The sequence below is a fragment of the Petaurus breviceps genome, unplaced genomic scaffold (assembly GCF_028583685.1).
Source record: "Petaurus breviceps papuanus isolate PSGF00001 unplaced genomic scaffold, PetGlider_PUasm1.0 139, whole genome shotgun sequence".
Taxonomy (NCBI): Eukaryota; Metazoa; Chordata; class Mammalia; order Diprotodontia; family Petauridae; genus Petaurus; species Petaurus breviceps.
Window position 1 is genome coordinate 2,544,654 of NW_027185697.1, and position 13,299 is coordinate 2,557,952.

Sequence of the window (13,299 nt, forward strand, 5' to 3'; positions counted from 1 at the left end):
CTAGTCTTCTTCTCAGCCATTTTAATGAGTTTCCCATTTGTTCTTCACCTTAACACCTTCCCTTCATTTACCAACATTTCCCTGAAGAAAAATAATCAAAATCAAAATTTTCATTCCTGGAAAGGTTAGAACAATCCATTTTCCTCTAAATGCAGTCATCATTCATGTGACTGAATAAAATGTTCCCTGTTCTGACCCCAACATGAGTTCAGCAATGTCTTTATTAGAATACAAATTACTTAGCTTAGTGGTCCAACTTTTGGGCTTTCTATTATCAGGAGGATGAGGCTTGTGCATCGCTTTGGGCTCAGGATTTCAATGTTCCCATAGGATAAGAGAATGGATCAAGTTAGTTCCTCAGAGCAGAGGGCTATCAGGCTCTGAGAAAGGGGGAAGGGAACCAAGTTAGTTGGGTTCCCTGAAGTAGGTTCACACTTCTCTAACAGTTTCTAGTGGTATTTGGCCCTTGAATGGTCCCTACACTTTTATTCAGTGTGAAATAGGGAGATTATATCTAGAAGAAGAAGAAGAAGGAATAAGAGAAGGAGAAAGATGAGAATGAAAAGGAGGAGAAGAAGAAGATGATGAAGAAGAAAACAAAGAAGAAGGAGAAGGACAGGGAGGAGGAAGATGGGGAGAGGGGAAGAAGGAGGAAGAAGGGGAACAAGAAGGAGAACCAAATCATCATCATCAACAACTGCAAGAACAAAATTTCTTGAAGCAATGTTTTTTGTTTAGATGTAGGTAGTTAGGTGGCATTATGAATATGGAGTTGCAAAGAGTTTTGAACATGGGTTCCCAAAAACTTGTGGTCAAATCGACTTCATATTTTTATGAGTTGTATGACCATGGATAAATCACTTAATGATTTTCAACTTCAGTTTCTCCTCATTGGTAAAATAGAAATAATATCTACCTCTCAGTATTGTTGAGAGGATGAGAAGAAATAAAATATGAAGTTCCCCCCCCCAAAATATAGCATACTCTATACATGCATGTTATTGTAATTATGAGTGTTTATGTTTATGTCCATGGAACAAAATATAGCACTTGGCATTTGATAGGCCAATAAATGTTTTTTTTTTCCTCTCTCTCTCATTCTCTCTCTTTACCTCTTTCTTTTTGTCACCATTCTTTTTTTTTCTCTTTCTCAAGTAGAGTGTGTGGTATTGCAGGGTATCTATGATATATAAAATACTCTAACTCAACAACCGTGGCCATGGCAATTATCCTATAATATCCCAAAATTTATATTTTCCACCATCACCAAATCAATTTGGTCCATGTCCTAAAATTATCAGGGCTCAGTTGAGACGTCTTCTTCCCCAGATAGCACCTATTTTTTTTTTTAAAGCAATCAGGGTTAAGTAACTTGCTCAAGGTTATATGGCCAGTTATTTCTGGGTGTGGTGCTAAGTATCTGAGCCTGGATTTGAACCCCAGGTCATCCCAACTCTGGAGTCCATTCTCTTACTCGCTGAGACACCTGACCACCTCTAAGCAATTGGGATTAAGTAACTTGCTCAAGGTTACAAGGCCACGTGTTTCTGGGTGGATGCTAAGTGTCTGAGCCCGGATTCGATCCCTAGGTCATCCTGACACTGGAGCCTGTGCTCTTACTCGCTGTGCTACCTGCCTGCCCCTGATAGTACCTATTAAAGACAGGAAAGAGGAGCTAGCTAGCTTGATACATAGATAGATGGACAGAAAGACAGACAGACAGACAGATAGATATATGATAGATAGATAGATAGATAGATAGATAGATAGATAGAAACAGAATTTATTAGCACTTACTTTGTGCCTAGACAGAGTGTAATATTCTAGATATATAAATAGAATAATGAAAATAGTCTCTGTCGTCAAGGAACTTACATCATTGTAATGGTGGAAGACAGCACTTATAAAAGAATTGGAAAGTGGGAGGGATGTGAGTGTAAGATTGTAAAACACTGATGGCAATATTATGGAGGACTGAATATCAACAAGGCAAGGAAAAACCTGACCTAGCAAACTGAGAGACCCAAGTGTGAAGTACAATTTGGGGAGGATAAGTAGTAGTTAAAATTCCATGTTGAGTCTACTTGGCAGAAAGAGGGTCAAGCAGACATCAGTTGGAAGCAATGATCTCTTCTATATACACAGAAGAACTAATCATATCACTAAATCTTTAGCTAATCAAAAGTCAAACTACCATGACCCTGTTTACTGTAGAGAGAATGCTGAAATTGGAGGAAATTTTTTAACATTGATTTCTAGGGCTTTCTCTTTGACTAAGAGTTAGGTGGTACATATACCCCAGAGGGAATTGGAGTGAGACTTAATATGCCTTTATGAATTTGAAGTGCAAAGTCCATGAGAAGGTGCTTAAGTAATAAATGCTTATTGATAAAACATAAAATTGTATAATAAGATTGTCCCTTTGCATATCAGTTTATTTAGGCAAAGTCTTTTAAGGAGTAAACATAGCAATCATTATGAATATTTTAGAGGAATATAGAGTCTCTTAAGTCAGATTCAGCTCCTATGAAAGCATTAATGAACTTACAGAAAAAATATTTAATGGATATGTTGAGTCTATGCCAGTTGAAATACAGAAGTCCACTGGTTGGAAGCAATATTTTCATCCATCAAAGGTAATGCAAGTTCAGGTTTTGGATCTATTAGATTTGCAGACCTATAATATGTAACCAAGCATTAACAATCCCTTAATGAATTGCCATTTTGTTGTTTCCCAATTAAAAAGCATATCCTATGTGTACACAACCTTATGACGGTAATGAATTGCCTTCATGTGTAAAACTCCTTGATGCAGTAACTGATCTCTCCCTCCCCTTTACCAAATTATACTGAGACTTGGATATGAAAGTAATTGTGGAGAATGCTATCAATTAGTGTGATGTCTGCTGTTGTAGCTGACAGTGAAATGTGCCTTATAAATGAATTGATTGAATCTTCCGGGATAAATTACAGACTCAGGTTATGAGTCTCAGCAGACCTTCCAAAACAAACAGGCTTAAAGTTAACTATTTATTTAACTTTATGGCTTAATAAAAGAAAAAACAGCAACACAAAAACTACTAGGCCACATCAAATGAAACTGTAGGTACTGGAATGTGGGATGATCCAGATAGTTCAAATTAATCTTTTTCATCATTTTGTATAATGTTCTTTCTCCATTAGCCTGAAAACTGTAGGGTCCACAGATTATGAGGGAGGAAAAAGGCCACTGTAATCCACTTTCTTTATAGTTTCTGTGTGTGTGTGTGTGTGTGTGTGTGTGTGTGAATTAAATAACTTCCCTTTTAAGAACCTGCATTACACTGAGGTGTTAATAAATATTTGTTGATCTCAATTGAGAGGGTACTCTTTAGCACAGCAAATAGATATCCAGTTAGTCAATTCATTACTCAAAAAAATGGGATAGAAGACACCCAAACAGGGATTTGGGGTCATTTCAAACTCCTTTTCATGTTTTAGTGGACAGTATATCTAATAATTTACATAGGGAAACAATAATGCATATACTTTAATTATCTATGAAGGTCTTGGTGTATCAGTGTTCTAATTCACTATATATCTTTTCTATTTAACTATTTTCAAATCATTCTTATTAAATTCCTACTCAAATGATTGGGTTTTTTTTTCCTATTTACAAGCTACTTAAATTTTGTTTCTGTGTAAAGTTTTTTTCATATATTTTTTATTTCCAATTAAATGCAATTTTTTAACATCTAATTAAAAATGAATTCCAAAATTTTCCTCTCTTTCCCTGCAAAAATTGGATATAGGTTACACATGGTGCAGGCATTCAAAATATATTTCCATCACTAGTCATGTTGTGGGGGAAAAAACAGATCAAATTTAAAAAAAAAGAAAGGAAAATATGTATCTTGATCTGCCTTCATACTCCTTCATTTCTTTTTCTGGAGGTGAATTGAACCTTTTATAATGAGTTTTTTTTCAATTATCTCAGATCATTGTAGTGATGAGATTAACTAAATTGTTCACAATTGATCATTGTATAGAACATTGTTGTTACTATGAATAATATTCTCCTGCTTCTGCTCAGTTTACTTTTCATTAGTTCATTTAAGTCTTTCCAGGTCTTTCTGATGTAATTGTGCTCATCATTTCTTATAGGACTACGCTATATGATAAAAATCAGATTGGGGGAGGGGGAGCAGTGGAGTCAAAATATTTGGCTAAAAGCAGGGACTTTTCTGAGACCTCCCCCAAATTCCTCCAACTCTAAAAAAATTGCTGTGAACAAAATCTAGAGTAGCAGAACTCATAAAATGACAGAGTTAAACAAATTTCCATCTGAAGACAACCTGGAAGTTCCACAGGAAAAATCTGTTGTACCAGACTGAGGGAGGAGCACAGACCAATGCTGGATATACCAGAACAAGCTGGGCTTCTCAGCAAACCTGGAGCAGGCCTCAGGGGACTGAATCCCTAGCAGCTGTGGCAGTTTCCAGACTTATCAACACACAAATGCCAAAGACAACTTAGAAGATCAGTAGGACAAGGCTGTCAGACCTGGGTGAGGGAGGAGTGTGGTCTGAACACCAATTCCAGGATGGTGACAAGCTGCTATTGCTTCTGAAACTCTTCACCCACAGATGGTGGGGGAATCCTTTGGCTGATCAGAGGGAGATTGCAGTAATCTCTTTTCTCGAACTGAGACATGATTATCTTAATTTGCCCATGCTTCACTCTGGGTCACAGTCCTGGGGTGAGGAGAAGTTCTGGAATGGCATAATCTTGGTTGTGGTGGAGAGGGAGTCCTCCTCGTGGTTCACAGGTAGAAAAGAGGGCATGTGGTGACTCAGACCAGAGTACAGGCCAGGAGAGTAGGAAAAATCTCTCCTTAGATAATACCACCTTGAAAGAACTCAATACTTAAAGAAACCTAGAAGTGGCTCCAAAAATAGCTGGGCAAAATCCCTGAAACTTGGGATAGTGCATCCTCAAGCCTGAATGCAGAGCCATATTTTAAGAAAGAATTAAATGTCAACTAAGAGACTGGGAAAATGACCAAACAATCAGGAAAAAAAACCTTGTAATTATCAAAAGTTATTATGGTGAAAAAGAAAATAAAAGCATAAAGAGAAAATTAAAAAAACCAATGCTTCTACATTCAAACCCTCCAAGGAAAATAGGAACTCATCTCAGGCCATGAAGGAGTTCAAAATTTTGAAAATCATTTAACACAGGTAAAGGAAAATTTATGAAGAGAAATGAGAGTGATGCAAGAAAATAATGAAAAAATGAGCCAACATCTTACTAAAGGACACACAAATAAAAACAGAAGAAAATAACAATTGAAAAAACAGACTAGGCTAAATGATACAACAAGGTCAAAAAACCAATGAGAACAAGAATGTCTTAAAATACAGAGTTGACCAAATGGAAAAGGAAGTCCAAAACATAACTGAAGAAAATAATTTCTTAAAAATTGGAATGGAGAAAATGGAACCTAATTGCATTTTGATAAATCAAGGGATAATAAAATAAAACCAAAAGAATGAAAGAAAAATAGAAGACAATGTGAAATATCTCATTGCAAAAGCAAATGACCTGGAAAATACCTCCAGGGGAAGCAATTTAATAATTATTGGTCTACCCAAAAGCCATGATAAAAGAAAAAAAAAGATCCTGCACATCATTATTCAAGAAATTATTGAGGAATAATGCCCTGATATTCTTGAATAAGAGGGTAAAATAGAAATTGCAAGAATCCATCAATCACATCCTGAAAAAAAAATCCAAATATGACAACTGTAGGGAATATTATAGCCAAAATCCAGAGTTCTCATATCAAGGAGAAAATATTGAAAGCAGCACTAAAGAAACAATTCAAGTATGGTGAAACCACAGTTGGATAACACAAGATTAAGTAGCTTCTACATTAAAGGATTAGAGAGCTTGAATATGATATTCTACAGGGCAAAGGAGCTAGGATTACAATCAAGAACCTCATACCTAGCAAAACTAAGTATAATCCTTTGGAAGGTGGGGAAATGGACAGCATTCAATGATATAGAGGACTTTCAACCATTCTTGATGAAAAGATCAGAACCAAATAGAAAATTTGACTTTCAAATAAAAGAATGGAGAAAAGCATAAGGAGGTAAACAGGAAAGGGAAATCATAAGGGACTTGATAAGTTTAAACTGTTTACATTGCTACATGGGAAGATCATATTTGTAACTCATAAGATCTTTCTCATTATTAGCATAGTTAGAAGGAGCATTTATAGAAAGAGGGCCCAGGTGTGACATAAGTAACAAAGAATGATATCTAAAAATAAAATTAATGAGTTAGAGAGGAACTTACTTGGAGAAAGAAAAAGGGAGAGCTAGAATGGGGTTAATTATTTCATGTAAGAGAGACAAGGAAAAGTTTTGCAGTGGAGGGGAAGTGAGGGAAGTTAGGTGGCAAGGGTGAATTTTACTCTTATCAGAATTGACTCAAAGAGGGAATAACATACACACCCAATTTTGTATAGAAATCTATCTTATCTTAGAGGAAAGTAGTAGGGAAAAGTAATAAAAGAAGGGCAGGGTGATAGAAGGGAGGGCAGATTGGGGAAAGGTTGGTTAGAAGTAAAGCACCCTGTGAGGAAGGACAGAGTGGAAAGAGAGAGAAAATATAATAAACAAGGGGGCACTAGATGGAGAGAAATATAATACAAATAAAAATACAAAAGTTATGAATTGTAACTGAAAAAAATTATAAATAGCAACAAAAAATTTGAAGTAATATTCTTTGATAAAGGTCTCATTTCTCAAACACAAAGAAAACTGATTCAAATTTATAAAAGAAGGCATTCCCCAATTGATAAATTATCAAAAGAGGATTGATCAGTTTTCACATGATATAGTAAAAGCTATCTATAGCCATATACAAATATACTCTAGCTCACTCTTGATTGGAGAAGAGCAAATTAAAAAAAATGATGTAGTACCTCTTGCCTGTTAGATTATTTCATAAATGAAAATGTTAGAGGGGATGTGGGGAAAATGAAACTTTTATGCACTGTTGGTGGAGTTTTGAATGAATTCAACCATTCTATAGAATAATTTGGTACTATGTCCAAAAGGCTATAAAACCATGGATAGCCTTTTATCTAGCAATACCACTACTAGTACTATATCCCATAAGAGACAAAAAAAAAGGAGAAGATCTATATATTCAAAAATGTTTATATTTATATTGTCTCTTTTCTGGGGGTAAAGAATTAGAAGTTGAGGGGATGCCCATCAGTTGAGGAATTGCTAAACAAGTTGTGTTATGTGATTATGATGGAGAAATGATGAGAAGGATGTTCTGAAGAAAAAAAAAAAACCTGGAAAGGCTTGCTTAGGTTGATGCAAAGTGAAATGTACTGTATACAAAGTAATGACAATATTGTAAGATGATCACATGTAAATGACTTTGCTATTCTCAGCAACACAACAATCCAATCCAACTCTGAAGGATTTATGATAAGAAATGCTATTCATTCCCAGAAACAGAACTGATGGTGTCAGAATACAGGTTGAAGCATACTATTTTTATCTTTATTTTTCTTGATTCTTTTTTTTCTTGTCTATATTTTCTTTTACAACTCACTATTATGGACAGGTTTGGCATGAGTGCACATGATATTGTATATTGAATTATTTGACTTCTTTATGTGGAGAAGAGTGCAGAGGAGGGAAGAGAGAGGATGTGGAATACAAAGTTTTAAAAATAAATGTTTAAAAATGTTTTAACATGTAATGGGAAAAATAAAATACTAAATAAAAGCTTAAAACTAGTCAAATAAATATATTCTGAACTGCTATTGCATGTTGGTGTAATGGTAATTAATATGAATTTGAAGACCCCTTTTTGTATTGTCAAGTAAACAGGTAATTAGCAATTAGTAACTAATCAAACCTCTGTGAAAGAAACAGAAGGAATGAACCCCTATTCCTGATATAATAGGAAGCGGTTGGATGAAACTGGAAGGAGCTAATGCTGTCTGTATGTAAGGAAAAACCCCAGAGAGGAAGTGTCAGAATTTCTTGAGACCAGCATCTGGAGGAAGAGCAGCTACAGAAGATTAATGAGAATTGAGAACTGAGTCAGAAATTCCTGAGAACTTGTGTTGGCAGAGCTTCTTCTGAAGAGGAGCCCAGGATCCCCCCACCCCCACCCACCAGGGTGGATAAAGTGATTCTGATTTTTTTTAACAAGCTGCAGAAGACTGAGGCAGCATGACCAGGATGCTAAGAATTTGTCTGTGGCTTGGTTGAGACTTGAATTCCTGGGAACAGAATTTGTGAAGTATTTGACATGGACTGGACACTGAACTTCGGTGTGGAGCAGGACCTACCCAGAGAGTTGGACGAGGAACTGGGAACTGTCTGCCTTTGAATCCAGGTGACTCTTTGGTGGATAAAGGTAGGAGTTGCCTGCCTTGAGTGAAGATGAAAAGACCTGTCTGTGGGTACTGAGTAGTGATGAAATTGTAGTTTACTAGTGACCTAGGGATGGAGCATCTGTATTTTCTAATGATTATACTCAGTGAATAATCATACTTAGTAACTGATTGCTGAATAAATGACTTATTGAGTTAACTTAGTGAGCCCCATAAGTGTAAGACTTTTACTATTGTACTTTGAGATGATTGCTCTTTGTTCAAAATTTTGTGGCCACTATAGTGGAAACACTGTGGCCATTTTAATGATAAGCTGTTGTGAATACTATATTGTGACTTTCTGTGATAAGTTGTAATATTATGAATGTTGTACCTTTATTCTCTGTGAATGTTTTGCTCTGATTTGTTATGGAATAGAGTGTTCACTATATTGTGTAATCAGAAACATAAAGGCTGTTCACAAAAGCATTCTTCTGGAAAGCTGCTTGTGCATGGCTTTATAGGTGGAGAACCTAGAGCCTTGAGGTCACATGGGGCCCTCTAGGCAATATAATACAGTTCTTGGACTGAATCAAAACTTCACAGAACATATCCTCTCAATAATTGAATTTGTCTTATAAAATTTGGATTCATTTAAAAGGGCATACCCAAGGACCTGGAATGCCACATGTGGCCTTTAGCCCATAGGTTCTCACCCCTGGTTTAGAGAAATGGAAATTAAAACATCTCTGAGATACCACCTCATACTATGAGATCATCTAACCTGTCAGAAAATAAAAATTACAAATGCTGGAGAAGATGTGGAAAAAATTGTGACTCTTATAAATTGTTGGTAGAACAGTAAATCATTTCAGTCATTTTGGAGATCAATTTAGAGCTATGTTCAAAGGACTATCAAATGCTTTGGCCTAGCCTTCCCATTACTAGGTCATTATCACAAAAAATAATACAGAAAAGGGAAAAATATTTATAGTAGCTCTTATTGTTGTAACAAAGAATCAGAAAAAGAGATGTCTCTCAAATAGGAAATGACTAAATGAGTTGTAATATATGATTGTAATTAATGACTATCTTGCTATAAAATGATGAAATTGGAAGGTTTCAGAAAAATCTGCAAAATCATATAATTACTCATGGAAAGAAAAGTGAGTGAAATGAGAAACTTGTATGGTAGAATCTCAGATATACTTCTAAATCAAAACTTTTTTTTTTACCTTTTCATACCAAGAAAAGATTTATGTTTGTAACTTCTAGAGGCAGCTGATGATGCATTTGATAGCATGCAGAAGTCATAGAGGCCTGAGTTTAAATCTGGACTCAAATATTAACTATGTGTGTGATTCTAGGCAATCACTTATCCTTTGTCTGCTTCAGTTTCCTTAACCATAAAATGAAGATGGTAATCATACCTACATTGCAAGCTTGCTAAAAGGATCAAATGAGATAATATTTGGAAAAGTGTTTAGCGTAGTGCCTAGAACATAGTAGAAGCTATAAAAAAGTTTATTTCCTTTCATTCTTACATTTTTTACAGTACTGAGTTTGCAAGGGTTTATTTCATAATAGGTTGCTATTACAAATATCTTGAGCCCCATTTTACAAATAAGGAATTTGAGTCTGAGCATTTAAGGGACTTGTGCAGAAGGCCAAACAACTAAATACCTGAGTTTCCAAGCCAAGTCTCTTCCCTCCAAGTTCACCAGGCTTTCTGCTATAGGAACTTATCATTTGCTATTTGTGGAGGATTATAAGAATTCCCTCCTGAAATGCTTTTCTGGCCCACAGTGCCCCACTCTGACTCTATTTTTCTCCCCTTTTTAAATACTTTTTGGAGGGGGGAAGGCAGGGCAATTGGGATTAAGAGACCGGCCCAAGATCACATGGCTAGTAAGTTTTAAGTCTCTGAGCCTGAATTGGATCTCAGGTCCTCCTGATTATAGGGCTGGTGCTCTATTCACTGCACCATCAACTGTCCCTTTTTTGTTTCTTGTTTTTTGCTTTTTTTGTAGGGGAGAAGGTAGGGCAATTGGGGTTAAGCAACTTCCCCAAAGTCCCACATCTAGTTTGTGGGTATGTGTGTGTGTGTGTGTGTGTGTGTGTGTGTGTGTTAAGTTTCTGAGGCTGGATTTGAACTCATGTCCTTCTGACTCCAGGGCTGTTGCTTCATTCATGGTACCACCTACACCACTTCTCTTTTAAAGTTATATCAGTAAAATATAGCAAAAGATATAGAAGACCAAGCTGAAAAGACTGAAGCTTATAAAAGAAGTGATTACTGAACACATTAGTAGTAGGTTATATATAAAAGAGCGTTTTTCCCTGAGACTTGCTGTCAGTAGCTATTTTAATTTTAATATTTAAATTTTTGTTTCATTTTTCAAATGCTTTATTAACTTCTGATTTACATCATTCATTTCCACCAGATTTAGAGTTACAAATTTTCTCCCCTTTTTAGCCCTACCCACCACCCCAAAATAGGAATGCCACAGGATATCTCCACTTCCAATCTGCTCTATCCCATATCTTCTCCTCTTTTTGAATTTTCCAGTAGGTCATGGTGGATATCTATGCCCCAGTTCCTGTATATCTTATTTCCCAATTACATGTAAAATAGTATAAATAATAGTATGTATGTGTGTGTGTATGTTTAAAAATTTGATTTTAAAACTTTGAATTCCACATTCATTCCCTTCCTCCCTTGTCACCCACCCTCACTGAGAAGATAAGCAGTTCAGTATAGGTTGTACATGTGTAGCTAATGCAAAACATTACCATAGTAGATATATTTTAAAAGATTGACTATATTTCCCTCTCTCCTATCCCACCTCCCACTTGTTCTATTCTCTACTTTGATCTCATCACTTTTCAAAAGTGGGTGCTTCCAAATTCCCTCCCCCCCAGCCTACTCTCACTTCCATCATCCCCTTTCTCATCTCCTTCCCCCCTACTGTAGGATGAAATACCCTATTTAGTGTTTATGTTATTGCCTCCCTAAGCCAAATTCAATGAGAATAAGGTTGACCCATTCCCTTTTGCCTTCCTATTCTTCCCCTGTATTGTAACCATTTTCCCTTGCCTCTTCTATATGAGATAGTTTACTCCATTCCGTCTCTCCCTATGTCGTGTCAATATATGCTTCTCTCACCTCTTAATTTCACCTTTTTAAGTATCGTCCCTTGCTATTAAATTGGTCCTTTGCCCTCTATGTATACCTGTAAACATGGATGCACACATTCACATAAGTATTCATACCCCCATATACCCTCCTATACATATATATATATATATATATACATATACATATATATATATATGATAAAAGTTTCATCAGTTACAATTATTGTTTTTCCATGCAGGAATGTTAATAGTTCAACTTTGATAAGTTCCTTATGATTTATTTTTTCCTGTTTACCTTCTCATGCTTTTTGTACCTGAATGTCAAGTTTTCTATTCAACTCTGGGTTTTTTTGTTCATCAAGAATGCTTAAAAGTCCTCTTTTCCACTTAGTGACCATATTTCCCCCTGAAATATGATACTCAGTTTTGCTGGGTAGGTGATTCCTGGTTTTAATCCCAGCTCCTTTGCCTTCTAGAATATGATATTCCAAGCCATTCGATTCCGCAGTGTAGAAGCTGCCAGATCCTGAGTTATCCTGATTGTGTTTCCGTAATATTCCAATTGCTTCTTCCTGGCTGCTTATAATATTCTCTACTTGATCTGGGAATTTTGAAACCTGGCTATAATATTCCTAGGAGTTTTCTTTTTGGGATCTTTTTAAGGCATTGATGGGCAAGGATTTTTCAACCTCTATTTTGCCCTCTGGTTCTAAAACATCAGGGCAGTTTTACTTGAGAATTTCTTGGAGGATGATTTCTATGTTTTTTTTTCTTTTATCATGGCTTTCAGCTAGTCCAGTATTTTTTAAATTATCTCTCCCGGATTTATTTTCCAGGTCAGTGGTTTTTCCCATGAAATATTTCACATTGCCTTCTGCTCTTTCATTTGTTTGTATCTGTTTAACAGCATCTTTATTCCTCATAAAGTCATTTGCTTCCATTTTCTCCAATCTAATTCTGAAGCAATGATTCTCCTCATTGAGTTTTTGAGATTCTTTTTCCATATGGCAAATTTGGCTTTTTAAGGGGTTCTTCTCCTCTTTGGCTTTTTGAGCCTCTTTTGCCATTTGAGTTAGTCTATATTTTAAGGTGTTATTTTCCTCAGTCAGGCTGTTGACTCTCATTTTTTAATTTTCTGCATTGTACTCATTATTCTTCCCAATTTTTCCTCCACTTCTCTTATCTGCTTCTTAAGGTTCTCTGTGTTCTGTAACCAGCTTGTATTTTCTTTTGAAGTGTTTGGTGCAGGAGTTCTGACTTCTCTGTCTTCCTCCTGTTCCATGATTTGATCCTTTTTGTCCCCAAAATAGGAGTCTAATGTTGGATTGCTTTCCTTGGTTTGCTTCCTTTGCCTGCTCATTTTGCCTCTCAATTACTTGACTTTGGGGTTTTTTGCTGCAGTAGGAATCTGCTACCAGACAGGGGAGCTTCTTTCCAAATGCTGGAGTTTTCTCAGTTGATGTAGGTTTTAGTTGGGTGCCCTCTCTGAAGCCTCCACATGCTCTGGCAAGCTGGTCACACACCCTAAGACCTTCACCCTAGACCCCAATCCAGATCCAAGCAGGTTAAAACAAGAACAATTACCCTTCAAACTGGTCACTTGGTCCCTCTACACTCTTCAGGCCAGAAGCTGAAGCTGCTACATGGCAGTAGCTGCACCACAGCCCTCAGCAGCTTCTTGCCCCAGGGGCAAAAACCGATGCACTCCCAACTCCTGGGTCCCAAAGTCCACACTTCACTGACCTCTCACTTTGTCCTTAGCATCTATG